The sequence below is a fragment of the Miniopterus natalensis genome, chromosome 20 (assembly GCF_054644295.1).
Source record: "Miniopterus natalensis isolate mMinNat1 chromosome 20, mMinNat1.hap1, whole genome shotgun sequence".
Classification (NCBI taxonomy): Eukaryota; Metazoa; Chordata; class Mammalia; order Chiroptera; family Miniopteridae; genus Miniopterus; species Miniopterus natalensis.
Genome location: NC_142100.1, coordinates 85,483 through 105,358, shown reverse-complemented (window position 1 = coordinate 105,358; position 19,876 = coordinate 85,483). Strand labels below are relative to the sequence as shown.

The window sequence follows — 19,876 nt, the reverse complement described above, 5'->3', positions numbered from 1 at the left end:
AGAGCCTGAGTGTGCACTTAGCTGACTGTGGTCCTTCAGATCATAAAAGTACCTCTGGAGCACAGGCTTTCCAGAGCATGCAGCCTTCTGAGCATTTGTTCACTGTTTCTCTCTCTCTCTGTCCCTTCTCTCCACCACTTCCGCACTCTTTCCCTCTCACTTTATCTAAAAAATATATATATATATTAAAAATCCTCTCTTGAGGATTAAGAAAAACAAAAAAGTTCCACCTTCAAAGGGAATCAAAGGTCATTCTTGCCAAGGTTTTTGTCTTAAGTCCCAAATGTCACTGAATTACCTTTAAAAATGGCTTCAAAGGACCAGACAGGAAACCTGGATTAGTGTCTTTTTTTGTTTGATCCTCACTCGGGGGTATATTTTGCATTGCTTTTCAGAGGGTTTCTATGGGAGAGAGAGAGAAACATCCCTGTGAGATTAGTTGCCTTCAGCATGTGCCCTGACTGTGGACCCCTCACCTCATCTTCAGGACTACCTAGAGAGTGACCACATCGGATCCAAACTGCCTTTTTTCTGGCTGTGGCCCAAACCCACAAATTGGAAGGAAGGAAGGTAAATTTGTCTTGGCCCCGGCCCTGGTTATCCTGTCCTTGTGTCTGGGGTTGTGGGAAATCCCACGTCCTGGGGGCCCAAGCACCTTCTCTGCAAGGTGGAGATTCCAGTGACTGCTCTCCCGAGGTTCTCATGGTTAATGTACTTGGTGCCATACAGGCCATGGCAGCACTTCCTGGTGAGTAAGAAGAGGTGACAGGTGTCTGCTGTGAGGTCCCTGCCTCTCATTTGCTGCCTGTGAGTGAAGGGGGTGCAGGCAGAGCTCCACATGGGAAACCTCAAATTTACTTTCCCATGTGACCTCAGCCCCTCAGGCTTTAGAAGGGGAACCTGGGAGGTGAATGCCTCACTCTCTTTTTCTTCTGCTCCAGCATCCTCATGTCTTTCTTCTTGTTCGTCCCTCCGTCTCAGACTGGCTGTGCCTGCATGGAGCTGGTTCTCTGTTGGACGTAACCTGTACCATCTCCCTGCCATTTACTCCTATTTTTCTTTTTGATGAAGCCCAAGTTCAACTAAGAGGCCTCCTCCTACTACCAGCTCCTCCCAGGTGCCTCTGCTTCCCGTTCCTCCTTCCATCTGCCTGCTTCCTCCTCACCACCTCACCCCACTGATTGGCAGTGGGTCCTTGACTCTACTGAAGCACCAGGCCTCCCAGGGGAAAAGCTGAGGTATGTTTTAGTCTCATTTTAGAAAATGATGCAGGAAAATGGTCATGTGGAGAGGAGAGGACACAAAGCCCAGAAAGTGTAGGACAAGGGATGTCGGAGGAGTTTGAAGCAGATAATTTAAAACTTTGTTTTTTTGGATATTGTGATGTGTGGGATGCTTTAGGGGGACAGAGACTGGTAGGGGCTGGGAGCCTCATGATACATGGATTGTCAGGCATGTACCCCACTGAACATGGGTGAACCCTGAATATGTATTGTACGAGCTCGGAGCCTGAGTGTGGACCTAGCTGACTATGTTCCTTCAGATCATAAACAACGTCTAGGGCACAGGCTCTCCTGAGCTTGAAGCCTTCTGAGCATTTGCCCAGTGTTTCTCCCTGGCCTCCCTTCTGACCTCTACCTCACTCTCCCCCTTCCACTTTCTAAAAAAAAAGAAAAGAAAAGAAAAATTTTAAAAATGTCTATGGGAAAGGATTAACAACAACAACAAAAGTAGCACCTCCAAAGTGAGTCAATCAAAGGTCATTCCTGCTAATGTTTGTGTCTCTAGTCCCCAAAGGGAACTGAATTACCTTTGAAAATGGCCTCAAAGGACCAGAGAAGAATCCTGGATAAGTGTTTTCTTTCTTTAATCCACGCTGGAGGTTATTTATTCTATTACTTTTCAGAAAGAGTTGAAGGGAGAGAGAGAGAAACATCCATGTGAGATTGGTTGCCTTCAGCATGTGCCCTGACTGGGTCTGGTTTTGAGCCTGCAAGGGAGGTATGTGCCCTGGGCCAGAATCGAACCTGGTACGTACCCTTCAGTCCCCAGTGCAGTGCTCTGAACACTAAGCCAAATCGGCTAGGGCAGGGTTCGTGTCTTAATGGCAGAGGGCTGCAGTTCGGGTATTGGTCACAGGGTGCAGGCAGCATTGTCCTGGGCAGTTGGGGACATGTGGCTTGGGTGAGGGGGCTTTGTGGGTCTTGATTTGGTCTGTTGATGGCTTTAGGGGTGTTCTGCACACAGTTTTGTCAACTGACAGTGGGACAGTGGGATTTGTCAGGAGCCAAATCAAGGAAATCAAGAGTTCAGGCAGGGATGGAGAGCACCCTGAAATGTCTTCAGGCTCCCTGTGCCCCTGCACCTCATGTTTAGAGTCACCCAAAGAGTGAATACATCAGATCTGCCTTTTTACTGGCTGTGGCCAAACCCCACTTTGCAGATTTCTGGCTCCAAGGAGGAGAAGGTGGAAGGAAGCAAAGAAAGTTTGTCTTGGACTCAAGCCCTTGTAAAAATGCCCTTCCGTTCGGGGTGTGGGGAATCCCATGGCCTGAGGGCCCAAGCCTCTTCTCTGCAAGGTGGAGACTCAAGTGCCTGCTCTCTGGGGTTACCATCGTTAATGAACTTGGTGCCATACAGGCCATGGCAGAGCTTTTTGGTCAGCAAGGGTAGGTGACAGGTGTCTGCTGTGAAGTCCCTGCCTCTTTTGCTGCCTGTGAGTGAAGGGGGTGCAAGCAGAGCTCTGCCTGAGAAGACTCTACTTTGCTTTCCCATGTGACCTCAGTCTCTCAGGCTTCAGAAGGGGAACCTGGGAGGGGAGCTCCTCAATTCCTTTCTCTACTCCTCCCTCACCATCATGCCTTACCTTTCCCTCGTCTCTCCTTATGGTCTGGCTGTGCCCTGCTTGGAGCTGGTTCCTTGCTGGACGTCACTTGTACCATTGCCCTCTGCAGGCTTCCCTCTTTCTTCTCAGTGAAACCCAAGTTCAAATAACAGGCCTTGTCCTCCTGCCCACTGCTCCCCGGCGCTTCTTCTTTCTGCCCATTCTTCCACCTGCCCTCTTCCTCCTCACCTCCTCACCCCACTAATTGCAAGTGTATCCTTGACTCTGCCAATGCCCTAGGGACTTACCCAGCTTCCCCCTGGGCCTCTGTGCACTTGAGAGACCAGTCCCACTTCCCAGCTTCTCCTCCATAAGCTCCCAGGTACTGACCTTCCTGAGGCTCCTCCTTCCTCCCTGACTTCCTCTGCTGCTCCCCCACCTCCTGAATCTCACACAACTTCTCCAAGAAGCCCACAACTTCAATGTCAGCGCTCATGCACGTAGGTGACCAGCAGAGCCCTGTCGGGACCACTTTCTCCTGACAGCACCTTCCATCCATCACATGCCTTCTAGGTGGGTGGACTCAGAAGGCTGCAGATACTTGGCATCCAAGGACATAGAGCTTGGAAGACATGGTTGGGGCACAAACATGGGGTACTCTTCCCACGTCTGGTGTACAAATGCCTTCCAGGAAGAGTTTAGAATTTAGATCAGTAACAGGATATGAAGCCATAACAACCCATTCTGAGCTGTTCACAGTGCACTCAAGTCTCTAAGAACACGAAGGAAAGGGTGAGGTGTGTTCTAGTCTCATCATAGAAAATGAAGCTCAGAAAGTATAGGACAAGCGATATTGGAGGCATTTGAGGCAGGTAACTTAAAACGTTTTTTGGATATTGTGATGTGTGTGCTATTTGGTTTTAAAATATGTAATTTGCTGTGATTTCCTTTTAAATATGCAGAAATGTCCTCTTGTTCTTGGCAGCCAGCCTTGCCCCCAAATTTTAAAACTTCTCATCTGTCCTCATATCTGTATTGCTTGAGAGTAGTTTGTCTTCTCTTGGCTCAAACTATGACTTTTGACTTGAGGCTCACTAAACTCCCTACTGAGCAAACTGTGCATGATGCCTGGGCCTTTCTTCCTCATTATCTGGGGGGCAGGGAGAGACACATTATCTTCTGATAGCCACAGTTACATGCTCGCATTGTAAATAGAAATACAGTCATAGTAGGAGTGTGGCTACAATTTTACTCAAGATGGGGCCGTATGGTCAAAAATTTTAGGGAACAAATACACTGTTATGTCTGTTTTCAGACCACCTGGACCCATTGCTGAGCAGGGTCACAGGTTGCAGTGTTTGTGGTTCACAATCTTTGCTTTCTGATGTCACCAGCACATCACCTTAGTCCAACCAGAGGGAGGTGTCATGGGTGCCTCAGAGGAAGAGCTGCCTCTTCTGGGAGCTGAGAGCTGAGTCTGCTGCAGGAACCAAAGTCCCTGTCACAGGTAAGGAGGGCTGTTTTCCTGTATAATTAGTTTCATGTCACAGCAGGGAGGGTTGCTTGTGGGACCAGCCCATCCACCTCACTCTCATTACCTCCTGGCTTCTTGGAGCTGACTGGTCCCCACTGTCACTGAGATGCTTTCTGAGTAGCACCATTGAAGTGCATGTTTATGAGGAATTTCCATTGTTTGAGTTGTCTTTTTTGTTGTTGAAATGTGGCCTAAATGACAAATTGTGAAGGGTGTGAATATTAATTATACATTGAATTCTGAGGCTGTTTTCTTGGCGCTTCTGAGTTCATTCACGACTATAATTCACACACCAAGAGAGAGAGAGGAGAGGTGAACCAGGCTCCGTCATTTGTCTTCCTCTTTCTATCCTGTTACCATGTCGCTTCAAGAACATTGATTCTGTGACTGGAGGCAACAGGTGCTGGTGCCTGGACCAGCCTTTGCTAATGGCCCAAGGGCTTCATCCCAGTGGCTTCCTTCCAGCATCTGTGCTGCCACCCTGTGGATGAGCCACCTTGTGAGCTGGACATAGGGAAGCAGGGAGCTGGACACAGGGAAGTAGGCTGCCATCGTGCGCTGACATGGTCACACTCCCCCAGAACTCTACTGGAATTATTTTTCCATTTTCTGGCAAACTTACCATTGTCTGTCTCCATAGGGAAGGTGCTCTCACCATCTGTATGAATCATGTCTAGAGAATGGGGAGCTAGGATGCCTGAGGAAGCCCATGGCGGGATCCTGGTGTGAGTTTAAACAGGACCATGGGTGCCACCTGGGGAATCAGGGTAGTGTGCTCAGATGTCCAGGGCAACATCACGTTTTGACCAAATGCTGTCTGATTTTCTCCTTGGACCACTGCCGGGCCAACCATCAGCCTGCCCTGCACATCTCTGAGTAGGTCAGTGGAGTTTTGGCAAAACAGACAATAGATTGCCAGGTGTGGACCTTAGAAAAGCCTTCAGGTTTCTCTGTGTCCACTCTAACCTGCTTCCAGGTGTATGCAGAATCCTGGTACTACCCCAAGGGTGGGAGTGAGGGAGGCCTTCAGTGGAAGGAGCCTGAGAGAGAAAGGACAGACAGAGGCAGAGACAGAAACCAAGACACACTGAGAGAGAGAGAGATACTGAGAAAGATTAGGACATACAGACAGAAACAGAGAAACACACAGATACACAGACACACACACACACACACATTGGCTAGGGGAAGACTTGGAGACCCAGGGAGGAGGGGGGTGAGGAAAGGGCAGCTTATGTAAATTTCAGAAGCTCTGTGTCAGCTGACCAAGGCCACTGGCCCACAGCTATGAGATGGAAGTGAAGCATCTTTCATACCTGTGGTAACAGATCTGCATCCTGCTCCCAGGTTGGAGCTTCTGTCCTGAGACAAAGCATCAGTGCTGGGAGGAAAGGAGTTCAGGTGGGTTCACAGGGATGCTTTAGGAGGGCAGAGCCTGGTGGGGCCTGGGAGCCCCATGCTACCATCTTCATCAGGCATGTACCCCAATGATCATGGATCAACCCTAAATATGTACTTCTAAGAGGTGGAAGCCTGAGTGTGGACTTAGCTATGTTCCTTCAGATCATTAACAACCTCTGGAGCATGGGCTCTCCTAAGCATTCAGCCTCCTGAGCATTTCTTCACTGTGAGAATGGAATGTCAAAACAATCAATTCCCCTGATCAAAATTCATTTTGAGATGGCATCTTTGTGATTTTCTGTTGCCCCTGTACATGTCTCTTCCTAGCATGAACCCCCTAATTGTAGCCTCTCCTGACCATGGGGTGCTTTGATTATAAAATACCCTTATCTTAACCCACTGCTTCATGTTCCCCATTCATCATGTATAAACACTGAATATTTTTTGTGGGCACAGGAGATCTGAGTAAGGATCTAGGTGACCATGTTTGCCAGATAATAAATCCCCCCCACCCCCCAAGCATGGGCACTTGTGAGCATGAACTCCTGAGAGTTATTTGCACTATGGATGGAGCCTTTCTAAGAGAAAATCCCTGAGAGTGGCCTCTCTGAGTGTGTCCGGGGGCTTTATTACTTCTAAGTGTCTAGTCCAGAAGCGTGGACCCTCAGGAAAGTGTACAGCCCTAATAATCAACTTTCTTAACCATACCCCCTCTTGAGTATGTACTTCTTTATTTTACTCCCTTTACATGTGCCTTCCTGAGCATGGACATCTTCAGGAATGACCCTCTTGATGGTCCACTGCTTTGTTTATAGTCTTCCCTGATGATCGCACCCCCTGAGCCTGTACACATTTGAGCATGTATAATACCTGAACATGTCACTTATTGAGCATGAATTTTCCTGAGCATGGCCCACTTTGAGCTTCAACCCACTCAGAGAATCTAAAACTTCTCAGATCTAACATGACTGAGTATGTATACTTTGTGTGGAGGATCCTGAGCATCAATGACATGAGCATGGACAGTGCTGAATGGAATCACTGGGCTTAATTACATCTGAGGATGCACCCAAGAAGCATGGATGCTTCTGTGCATGGAATGCCCTTCTAATCATTTCCCCTGGACATGCTTTATTTTGAGCGTGTACCCTTGTGAATTGTGAAATGCCTCTACATGTACCTCGGTGAGCATGGAACCTCTATTTGTGGTCCCTACAAATCATGTGTTTTTTATTATAAACTACCATGGTTAAGCCACTCATGAGTATGTAATCCATTGATCATGGAGAAAACCTGAATATGTACTGTTCTGTGCAAGGAAGACCTGGCTGTAGATATTGCTGACTCTGTTCATTCAGACCATAGAACCCTCCATATGCACATGAACCCATGTGTTCCTGGAACATTTTGAGTGAATACGCTCTTATAATGGGACCGTTATGAGAAATAACAACACTGAACATAGACCTCTGAGTGTGGAATATCCTGAACATTAAAGCCCTGGGAATCAGGCACTCTTGAATGTCCAACACTGTAGGAAATCACATCTAAACATCATTTCAGTAAGTGTAGACACTTCTGAAACTGGACTGCCGTAAGGATCAGGGCCCAAATCATAGCTGCTTTTGAGCATGTACTCATTGATTATGTAGTGTCCCCTGTACATGTGGCTCCCTCAAAAAGACAGCCCACCTGATCATGACCTTTAATTTTAATCACCCCTGAGCATAGCCCCATTTGATCATGTATGTCCTTGATCATGTGTAACCTCTTAACCTGCACTTATCTGAGCTTGGATCATTTTGAATACAAACACCATCTGAGAATGGCACATTGCTCAGAATGAAGCCCCTGATCATGAATTCTCTTCTTTGGAACTTTGTCAGCAAAAGTTACCTTATCATGTATCCTCCAGAACAAGGAATCAATGACCTCATCCCACCTAAGCATGTACCTAAGAAGTGTAAAAATTTCTGTTCATGGAATTCTGGAATAATCAATTTTCTTAATCCTAGTTTATCTTGAGAATGTTCCCTTGTGATTCTGTGTCACCTGCAGACATGTATCTTCCTCATCATGAAATGCCTAATTGTAGACTTTCTTGATCATGACCTGCTTTGATTTCAATCTCCCTTAACATAGCCCCACTTGAGCATGTACCCTTTGGATTATGTTTAGTATCTGAACATGTACATTCCTGACTGTATTCTCCTGAGTATGGGGATATTTGTACAGATCCACTCAGAGAATGAATCCCCTGACAAGTGAATCTCTTTGTGTAGAACATCTTGGGCTTACATGACCTGATCATGGACCGTCCTGAACATTGAATCAATGAGGACGATGGTTTCTAAGCATGTACCTATGACTTGTTGCCATTTCTGTTCATGGAATTCTGTATTAATTTTGTTGAACCTAGTTCATCTTGAGAATGTGCTCTTATGATGTTTTTTTTACCCCTGTACATGTACGTTTTTGAGCATGGACACCCTAATCATGGACCCCTCTAATCATGTCCTCTCTGATTATACACTTCCATTATCTTAACTGCTCGTGGGCATGTAATCTCTTGATCATGTATAAAACCTGAGTATGTACTTTCTGAGCATGGAAGGCGTGAGCAGGGAGCTGGCTGATTATGTACCTTCAGACCATAGACCTCTCCTTAGGAGCTTGAACCCTCATGATCTTGGATTTTCTGAGTATGAATGCACTCTTATAATGTAACCCTTCAGAGAATTAACAACACTGAGCATGGACCCTCTTGTGTGGATATCCTGAACCTAAAGGCCCAAGGAATATGCACTCTGGATCATGGAACCTCTGGATGTAATCATTTTTTAACAGCAACTCAATAAGCATGGACACTTCTGATTATAGACTGCCCTAAAGATCAACTTCCCTAATCAGAGCCAATTTCCAGCATGTACCTACTTGCTAGTTCATCCTCTGTATGTGTCCAACCTGAGCATCAAAACCTTCATCAAGGCACCTACCGACCGTGACATACTTCAATTTTAATCTCCCTTGAATGTCACACCACTTGAGCATATACTCTTTTCTTGATGTTTTATAACTGAACATGTAAAATCTGTGCATGGAAACTTTTGAGCACGGACACACACTGAGTATAAAACACTCTTGAGAACAAACAGCTTATCCGTGACCTCTGTAGTGTGGATAACTTGAGGATAAACACCATGAACACAAATCCCCTGAACGTGGAATCATTGACTGCAGTTATATCTAAGCATGAATCTAAGAAGAGTGGACATTTCTGTTCATGGAATTCTGTAAGTATTAATTTTCCTTATTGTTGTTTACCTACAGAATGTTCTGTTGTGATGTTTTATAACCCCTTTTCCTGTACCTTCCTGTGCATGAAATCTCTAATTGTATATTCCTCTAATCATGACCTACTTTGATTGTAAGCTCCCCTTAACATGGCCCCATTTGAGCATATATCCTCTAGATTGCATTTAATATACTAACTCATACTTTCCTGAACGTGGATTCTGCTGAGCATGGAGCCTTTTGAATTTGGACGACTCTGAGAATGACACATTTCAGAAAATGTATCGCCAAGACCATAGAATGTCTTCCTGTGGGACATCCTGAGCTTAAACAATCTGAGAAAGGAACCTTCTGAACATGGAATCACAGAGCACAGTCATTTCTAAGCATACATCTGAGAATTGTTGATGTAAATCCATGGATTTCTGTAATTTCCTTGATCTTACATCATCCTGGAAATGTACCATTGTGAATTTGTGTAACAACGTACGAGTACTTTACTAACCATGGACGCTCTAATTTTTGATCCCCCTACTCATGTATTCTGTTCATTTAAACTCCCGTGATATTAGTGTCTCTTGACCATGTATAACACTGGTCATTTATAAAAACTGAAAATGTTCTCTGAACCTGATCAGTGACATGGCTTACTATGTACCTTCAGAACACAGACCCTGCCTCATGAGCATGAACTCACGTGATCCTACACCTTTCTGAGTATGAATGCCCTCTGATAATGGAACCAGTCTGAGAAATACCAACACTCTGCATGGACCCATAGTGTGGAATATCCTGAACATAAAGGTCGAAGGAATGTACTGTTTTGATCATGAAATCCTTGTGCGTAATCAGTGATCAATGATACACATCGACTCAATTAGCATGGACACTTCTGATGATGGACTGCCCTAAGAATCAACTTCCCTTATCGGACCCAAATTTGAACATGTACCTAATTGGTAGTTTATCCCCTGTATGTGTACCAGCCTGAGCATCAAAATCCTCAGCATGGAACCTACTGACCATGACATACTGCGATTTTAATCTCCCTTGAATATCGTGCCACTTGAGTATATACTCTTCTCTTGATGTTTAATCACTGAACTTGTAAAATCTGGGCATGGAAACGTGTGAGTAAGAACACACACTGAGAATAAAAATCTTGTGAGAACAAATAGCTTATCCATAGCCTCTCTTGTGTGGATAACTTGAGGATAAACAAGAGGAACATGGATCTTCTGAACATGAAGAATGAACGGTATTACATTTAAGTGTAAATCTAAGAAGGGTGGGCATTCGTTTCATTGAATTCTGTAAGTACTAATTTCCCTGATCCAATTTTACCTTGAGAATGTTCTTTTATAATTTTGTGTAACAACTTTTCCTGTACATTCCTGAGCATGAAACCCCTAATTGTATATTCCCCTGATCCTGACCTTCTTTGATTGTAACCTCCCCTTAATGTAGCCCACTTGAGCATGAATCTTGTAGATTATGTGTAATATAATAACTCATACTTTCCTGAGCATGGATTCTGTTGACCATGGAGCGTTTTTAATTTGAACGACTCTGAGAATGACACACTTCAGAAAATGTATCCCCAAGACCATGGAATATCTTCCTGTGCGACATCTTGAGCTTTATCAATCTGAGAATGGACCCTTCTAAATATGGAATCAGTGAGCCCCGTCATTTCTAAGCATATACCTAGGAATCCTTGACTTGTACATCATGGAATGCTGCAATAATTTCCTTGATCCTAGTTCATCCTGAGAATATACCTGTGTGATTTTGAGTAACAACATACAAGTACCTTCCTGATCATGGAGGCTCTAATAGTCGACCCCCCTAATCATGTATTCCGTGCATTTAAACTACGGTGATCTAAGCTCCTCTTGATCATGTATACCACTGATTGCGTATAAGACCAGAATATATAGTTTTCTAAGCATGAGAGGCCTGAGAAGAGAGCTGGCTATGTACCTTCAGACCATAGACCCTTCCTCATGAGCATGAACCCATGTGATCCTACAACATTTTGAGTATGCATGTCCTCTTATAATGGAAGCATTTTGAGAAATACCGACACTGAGCATCAACCCATGAGTGTTGAATATCCTGAACATAAAGGTCCAGGGAATAAATACTCTTGATCATGGAATCCTTGGGCGTAATCAATGACAAACAGCAGCTCAAGAAGTGTGGACACTTCTGATCATGGGCAGCACTGAGAATCAACTTCCTTCATTAGAACCACTTTCCAGTATGTACCTACTTGTTTATCCCCTGAATGTGTACCAGCCTGAGCATCAAAACCCTCAGCATGAAGCCTCCTGACTGTGACGTACTTCTTTTTTAATCTCACTCTAATGTTGCACCACTTGAGAATACACCCTCTTCTTGATGTTTAATGCCTGAGCATGTGAAATTATGTGCATGGAAACATTTGAATAATGACCCACACTAAGAATAAAACACTTGTGAGAATAAATACCCTATCTTTGGCCCCTCTTGAGTGGATGACTTGAGGATCAACACTGTGAACATGGATTGCCTGAACATGGAATCAATTTCTGCAAGCACATCTAACCATGAATCTAAGAAGAGTGGACATTGCTGTTCATAGAATACCGTAAGTATTAAATTCCTTGATTGTTTTTTACCCAGAGAATGTTCTGTTGTGATTTTGTCTTAACCCTGTACATGTAAGTACCTGAACATGTAATCACTAATTGTAGACAATTGTTATCCTGGCTTGCTTTGATGTTAATCTCCCTATTAGTTAGTTCCCTTTGAGCATGTACCCTCTTGATTATATGTTTAATCTGAACATGTACATTGCTGAGCATGGATTCTGCTGTGCATGGAGTCTTTTGCATATGGACCCCTCTAAGAATGATGCACTTTGGATAATGAAACCCCCTAACCATGCTCATGTGGAACATCCTGAGCTTCAACAACCTGAGCATGGACCCTCCTGAACATGGAATCAATGAGCACAATAACATCTAACCATGTACCAAGAATCAGGGATATTTCTGTTCATGGAATTCTATAAGTATTAATTTCTTTGATCCTTGTTTACTTTGAGAATGTTCTTCTGTGATTTTTGTGTAACCCTGTAAATGTAACTTCTTGAGCATGAAACCCCTAATTGTAGACTCTCCTGATCATGGCTTGCTTTGATATTAATCTCCCCTTAACATAGCCCCACTTGAATATGTATCCTCTAGATTATGTGTAATATAATAACTCATACTTTCCTGAGCATGGAGTCTACTGACCTTGGAGTCTTTTGAATTGGAACTGCTCTGAGAATGGCACACTTCAGAAAATGTATTCCCAAGACCATAGAATGTTTTCCAGTGGGACATCTTGAGCTTAAACAATCTGAGAATGGCCCCTTCTGTATATGGAATCAATGAGCCCCATCATTTCTAAGCATACACCTAGGAATCCTTGATCTGTACATCATGGAATGCTGCAATTATTTCCCTGATCCTAGTTCATCCTGAGAATATACCTGTGTGATTTTGTGTAACAACATACAAGTACTTTCCTGAGCATGGAGGCTCTAATATCCAACCCTTCTAATCATGTATTCTGTGAATTTAAACTACCATGATCTTAGTCCCTCCGGATTCTGTATACCACTGATTGTGTTTAAGAACAGAATAAGTAGTTTTCTGAGCATGGAAGGCCTGAGCAGAGAGCTGGCTATGTACCTTCAGACCATAGACCTTTCCTCATGGTCATGAACCCATGTGATCCTACACCATTCTGAGTATGAATGTGCTCTTATCATGGAACCATTCTGAGAAATACCGACACTCAACATGGACCCATGAGTGTGGAATATCCTGAACATAAAGGTCCAGGGAATATACACTCTTGATCATGGAATCCTTGGGCGTAATCAATGACAAACAGCAACTCAAGAAGTGTGGACACTTCTGATCATGGGCTGCACTCAGAATCAACTTCCCTAATTGGAGCCACTTTCCATATGTACCTACTTGTTTATGCCATGAATGTGTACCAGCCTGAGCATGAACCCTACTGACTGTGACATACTTCTATTTCAATCGTCCTTGAATGTCTCGCCACTTGAGAATATATGCTCTTCTTGATGTTTAATGCCTGAACATGTAACATTATGTGCATGGACACGTTTGAATAATGACCCACACTAAGAATTAAACACTCCTGATGATAAACACCCTATCCATGACCTCTATTGTGTGGATTACTTGAGGATTAACATCATGAACATAAATCTCCTGAACATAGAATCAGTGACCACAATTACATCTAAGCATAAATCTTCTAAGAAGAGTGGACATTTCTGTTCATGGAATTCTGTAAGTATGAATTTCCCTGATTGATGTTTACCTAGTTCTGTTGTGATTTTATGTAACCCCTTCCTGAGCATGAATCCTCTAATTGTCTATTCCCTTAATCATTACCTGCTTTGATTGTAACCTCCCCTTAACATAGCCCCACTTAAGCATGTATCCTCTTGATTGTGTTTAATATAATATCTCATACTTTCCTGAGCGTGGATTCTGCTGAGCATGGAGCCTTTTGAATGTGAACAACTCTGAGAATGACACACATCAGAAAATGTATCCCCAAGACCATGGAATGTCTTCCTGTGGAACATCCTGAGCTTAAACAATCTGAGAAAGGAATTCTGAACATAGAATCACGCAGTGAAGTCATTTCTAAGCATATCCATAGAATTGTTGATGTAAATGCATGGAATTCTGTCATTTCCTTGATCTTAGTTCATCCTGGGACTGTACCATTGTGAATTTGTGTAACAACATATGAGTACACCTTCCTGAGCATGGACACTCTTAATTGTCGATCCCCCTAATCATGTATTCTGTGAATTTAAACTACCGTGATCTTAGCCCCTCTTGATCATGTATAACACTGATCATGTATAATAACTGAAAATGTTCTTCTCAGTGCCTGATCATCGACCTGGATTACTATGTACCTTAGACCGTATACCCTCCCACATTAGCATGAACTCATGTGATCCTACACCTTTCTGAGTATGAATATCCTCTGCTAATGGAACCATTTTAAGAAATACCAACCCTCTGCATGGACCCATGAAAGTGGAATATCCTTAACATAAATGTTCAAGGAATATACATTCTTTTTCTTTTTCTTTTTTTTCTTTTTCTTTTTTATTTCTTTTAAATTTTATTATTGTTTGAAATATTACAGATGTCCCTTTTTCTCCCCAATGACCCGTTCCCCCCCGTTCCTTCCCTCTCCCCAGTCCCTCTCCCCTTCATTGTCCATGTCCTTGGGTTTTGTACATATGCATATAAATCCTTTGGTTACTCTCTCCCCCTTCACCCACCCGCCCTCCTCCATCCCTCTGACATTAATCAGTCTCATCTATGCTTCCATGTCATTGAATCTATTCTGTTAATCAGTTTATTAAGTTCTTTATTAAGCTCTAGATCATGTGATATTTGTCTTTCGCTTCCTGGCTTATTTCACTTAGCATAATATTCTCCAGGTCCATCCATACTGTCCCAAAGGGTATGAGATTCTTCTTCTTTACAACTGCATAGTATTCCATGGTGTAAATGTCCCACAGCTTTTTTATCCACTCATCTACTGATGGGCACTTGGGCTGTTTCCAGATCTTAGCTATTGTAAACTGTGCTGCTATGAACATCGGGGTACATATATCCTTTCTGATGAATGTTTCAGGATTCTTAGGATACATTCCTAGGAGTGGAATCACTGGGTCAAATGGCAGCTACATTTTCAGTTTTTTGAGGATCCTCCATACTGTCTTCCATAGTGGTTGCAACAGTCTGCATTCCCACCAGCAGTGTACTAGGGTTCCCCTTTCCCCACACCCTCACCAGCACATGTCGTTTGTTGATTTGTTGATGGCTGCCATTCTGACAGGTGTGAAGTGATACCTCATTGTGGTTTTCATTTGCATCTCTATGATGATTAGCGATGTCGAGCATTTTCTTATGTGTCTCTTGGTCATCCGTATGTCCTCTTTAGAGAAGTGTCTATTTAAATCCTTTGCCCATTTCTTAGTTGGGTTGTTTGTCTTTCTCTTCCTGAGTGCTATGAGTTCTTTGTACACTTTGGAAATTAGCCCCTTATCAGATTCATCCTTAGCAAATTTGTTTTCCCATACAGTGGGGTTTCTTTGTATTTTGAGGCTGTTTTCTTTTGCTGTGCAGAAGCTTTTTATTTTGATGTAGTCCCATATGTTTATTTTTTCCTTTGTTTCTCTTGCCCTAGGAGACGTATCAGTGAAAAGTCCACTATGTGGAATGTCTGTGACTTTACTGCCTATGTTTTCTTCCAGGATTATTATGGTTTCATGACTTACATTTAAGTCTTTTATCCATTTTGAGTTTATTTTTGTGTATGGTGAAAGTAGGTGGTCTAGTTTCATTCTTTTGCATGTATCTGTCCAATTTTCCCAGCACCACTTATTGAAGAGACTATCCTTACTCCATTGGATACTCTTGCCTCCTTTGTCAAATATTAACTGACCATGATGACGCGGGTCTATTCCTGGGGTCTCCGTTCTGTTCCATTAATCTATATGCCTGTTGTTGTACAAATACCAGGCCGTTTTGATTTCAGTGGGTTTGTAATATAGTTTGAAGTCTGGTAATGTGATCCCTCCCACTCTGTTCTTTTTTCTCAAGACGGCTGCAGCTATTCAGGATCTTTTTTGGTTCGATATAAATTTTTGAAATGTTTGTTCTATGTCTGTGAAATATGCTGTTATTTTCATAGGAATTGCATTAAATTTATTAATTGCTTTGGGTAGTATAGACATTTTAATCATATTAATTCTTCCAATCCATGAGCATAGTATCTTCTTCCACTTGTTTAAATCTTCCTCTATTTCTTTTTTCAGTGTCATGTAGTTTTCTGAGTACAGGTCTTTTACATCCTTGGTTAAGTTTATTCCTAGGTATCTTATTTTTTTAGTTGCAATGGTAAATGGTATTGCTTTTTTAGTTTCTCTCTCTGAAAGTTCATTGTTGGTGTATAAGAATGCCATTGATTTCCGGATGTTGATTTTGTATCCAGCTACCTTGCCAAATTTATTTATCAAATCTAGTAGTACTTTGATGGAGTCTTTAGGGTTTTCTATGTACAGTATCATGTCATCTGCAAATAATGACAATTTTACTTCCTCCTTTCCAATTTGGATACCTTTTATGTTTTCGTCCTGTCTGATGGCTATGGCGAGGACTTCCAGTACTATGTTGAATAAGAGTGGTGAAAGTGGACATCGCTGTCTTGTTCTGGTTTTTAATGGAAATGGCTTTAGTTTTTGCCCATTGAGTATGATGTTGGCTGTAGGTATGTCATATGTGGCCTTTATTATGATGAGGTATGATCCCTCTATTCCAACTTTGCTGAGAGTTTTTATCAGAAATGGGTGCTGGATTTTGTCTAATGCTTTTTCTGCGTCTATTGATATGATCATATAATTTTTGTTCTTCATTTTGTTTATGTGATGTATCACATTTATTGATTTGCGGATGTTGTATGAGCCTTGCATCCCTGGAATAAATCGCATTTGGTCATGATGTATGATCTTTTTAATGTATTGCTGGATCCAGCTTGCTAGTATTTTAGTGAGGACTTTAGCATCTATGTTCATCAGGGATATTGTCCTGTAATTTTCTTTCTTTGTAGTATCTTTATCTGGTTTTGGGGTTAGGGTGATGCTGGCATCATAAAAAGAGTTTGGGAGTTTTCCCTCCTCTTGAATTTTCTGGAATAGTTTGAACAGAATAGGTGTTAATTCTTCTTTGAATATTTGGTAGAACTCACCTGTAAATCCACCTGGTCCAGGACTTTTGTTTGCTGGGAGTTTTTTGATTACTGCTTCAATTTCATTAGGTGTTATTGGCCTATTCAGGTTTTCTGCCTCTTCTTGATTCAGCTTTGGAAGGTTGTATGGTTCTAGGAATTCGTCCATTTCCCCCATGTTGTACAATTTGTTGGCATATAGTTGCTCATAATATTTTTTTTACAATCCTTTGTATTTCTGTTGGGTCAGTTATATCACCTCTTTCATTTCTGATTTTATTTATTTGGGTCCTCTCTCTTTGTTTCTTAGTGAGTCTGGCTAAAGGTGCATCAATCTTATTTACCTTTTCAAAGAACCAGCTCTTGGTTTCATTGATTTTTTGGTATTGTTTTTTTTAGTCTCTATGTCATTAATCTCTGCTCTGATTTTTATTATTTCCTTTCTTCTAGTTCCTTGGGGCTTTTCTTGCCCTTCTCGTTCTAGTTCTTTTAGTTGTGTTAGATGGTTCATTAGACCTTTTTCTTGTTTCTTGAGATAGGCCTGTAATGCTATGAATTTTCCTCTCAGGACTGCTTTCACCATGTCCCATATGTTTTGGGTTGTTTTCTGTTCATTTTCGTTACTTTCCATGAAGTGTTTGATTTCTTCCTTGATCTCCTTGGTAACTCATTCATTGTTTAATAACATGCTATTTAGCCTCACTGTGTTTGAATATTTTTTAGTTTTTTTATAGTGGTTGATTTCTAGTTTCATGGCATTGTGATCCAAGAAGATGCTTGATATGATTTCAGTCTTCTTATATTTGTAGAGACTTGCCTTGTGCCCTAACATGTGGTCTATTTTTGAGAATGTTCCATGTGCACTTGAGAAGAATGTGTATTCTGCTGCTTTGGGATGAAATGTTCTATAAATGTCAATCAAATCCATTAGGTCTAGTGATTCATTTAAGGTCTGTGTTTCCCTGTTGATTTTTTGTCTTGATGATCTGTCCAATGCTGACAGTGAGGTGTTAAAGTCCCCCACTATGATTGTGTTGCTGTCAATCTCCCCTTTGAAGTCCCCTAAGAAATTTTTTGTATATTTAGGTGCCCCTGTATTGGGTGCATAAATGTTCATAAGGGTTATTTCCTCCTGTTGGATTGATCCCTTTAGTAGTATGTAGTGACCATCTCTGTCTCTTGTTATGGTCTTTATTTTGAAGTCTGTTTTGTCAGAAATAAGAATTGCTACTCCAGCTTTCTTTTCCTTTCCATTTGCATGGAATATTTTACTCCATCCCTTCCCTTTTTGTCTGCGTGAGTCTTTTGCTCTCAGGTGGGTCTCTTGTAGACAGTATATATTTGGGTCCTGTTTTCTTATCCATTCAGCTACCCTTTGTCTTTTGATTGGCCCATTTATTCCATTTACACTTAAGGTTACTATTGATATCAACTTATTTAATGCCATTTTTCCCCTTTATGCTGATGTACCTTTCTCTCACTATTCCTTCTTTTTCTTAAAGGAGTCGTTTTAGCATTTCTTGCAATGCTGGTTTGGTGGTACTGAACTCCTTTAGCCTTTGTCTGGGAAGCTTTTTATTGCACCTTCAAATTTAAATGATAGCCTTGCTGGATAAAGCAATCTTGGTTGCATGTTCTTGCTTTTCATTACCTGCAGAACTTCATGCCACTCCCTTCTGGCCTGAAGAGTCTCTGTTGAGAAATCAGTTGTCAGCCTTATGGGGGTTCCCTTGTAGGTCACTGCTTGTCTCTCTCTTGCAGCCCTTAATATTTTCTCTTTGTCCTTGACATTTGCCATTTTGCTTATGGTGTGTCTTGGAGTGGGTCTCTTTAGGTCCCTCTTGTTTGGAACCCTCTGTGCTTCCTGAACTTGTGTGGCTTTCTCCTTTGCCAGCCTAGGGAAGTTTTCTATAATTACTTCTTCCACCAAGTTCTCTATCCCTTGCTCTCTTTCCTCCCCTTCTGGCACTCCTATAATGTGAATGTTGTTTCACTTCATGTTGTCCCAAAGTTCCCTTAAACTGTCCTCATGCTTTTTAAGTGTTTTTTCTTTTTGCTGCTCTGATTGTGTGATTTTCTCTACCTTGTGTTCTAAGTCACTTATTCTATCCTCTGCTTCATTGAGCCTGCTTTTAATTCCTTCCAGTGCATTCTTGATATCAGATACAGCATTCCTTATCTCTGTCTGAGTTTTATTTATGGTATGTATCTCTTTTTTTTTATGTTTTCGCTAAGATTCTCTATCTTATCATCTAGAGTCTTCTTAAGTTCCTTGAACATCTTCATCATCCATACTCTGAACTCCATTTCTGATAACTTGCTTAACTCCATCTCATCAACCTCTATTTCTGGTGATGTTTCCTTTTCTTTAATTTGGGGGTTGTTTCTTTGTCTCCCCATTTTGGTAAGTCCTAGTGCTTGTATCTATATATTAGATATACTTACTGTCTCCAAGTCTTGTCAGATAGGATTTTGTCTTGTGGGTCCCGTGGAGCCCAGTGGAGTGTTTTCCTTACACCTCTGAGCTCTTTGCTTTAGGCGTGCCCCTCTTGTGGGTGCTCCTTTTTGTGGTTTCTTTATGTTCTCCTGTTGTGGTTGGGTCTAGATTGTTGTAAATCAGTCCTTGGGAGGACCCTCCTCTCAGGTTGGCTAACTGTGTCTCAGCCCTAGCCTCAACGTGTAAGCTGTTGTACTGGTGCTGGCAAGGCAGGATAATACACAACTAAAATTCCAGGAAACAAGAGGTATCTTACAAAATATCTTGACAGTCACAATGAAAACAACCCACGTGAAAATAGAACTGGGAGAATGGAGAATGCACACACACACACACACACAAAAGAATGCTTAAAAGAGAAAGAAAAGTAACGCTTAGAGAGAGATGTATATTGTTAATACTGGTGAAAATTTAGAAAATAATAATAAACTAAAATTTAAAAAATAGAGAGGCTACTGGGAGATAACAGAAGCAGAGAAAAGATTCTGAAAGA

The 19,876-nt window shown here is 42.1% G+C and overlaps 1 long non-coding RNA gene across 6 annotated transcripts in view; it reads left to right on the top strand.

Moving 5' to 3' along the window:
• LOC107540625 (uncharacterized) overlaps positions 1–19,876 on the top strand; it is a 38,636-nt gene that overhangs the window by 6,897 nt on the left and 11,863 nt on the right. For 3 of the 6 annotated variants that reach the window (XR_015716197.1, XR_015716199.1, XR_015716201.1), the window contains exons 1-3: positions 5,652–9,052; positions 11,583–11,685; positions 12,559–13,414. This is a non-coding gene — a long non-coding RNA (uncharacterized LOC107540625). The other 3 variants (XR_015716198.1, XR_015716202.1, XR_015716200.1) reach the window with 3 other exon arrangements.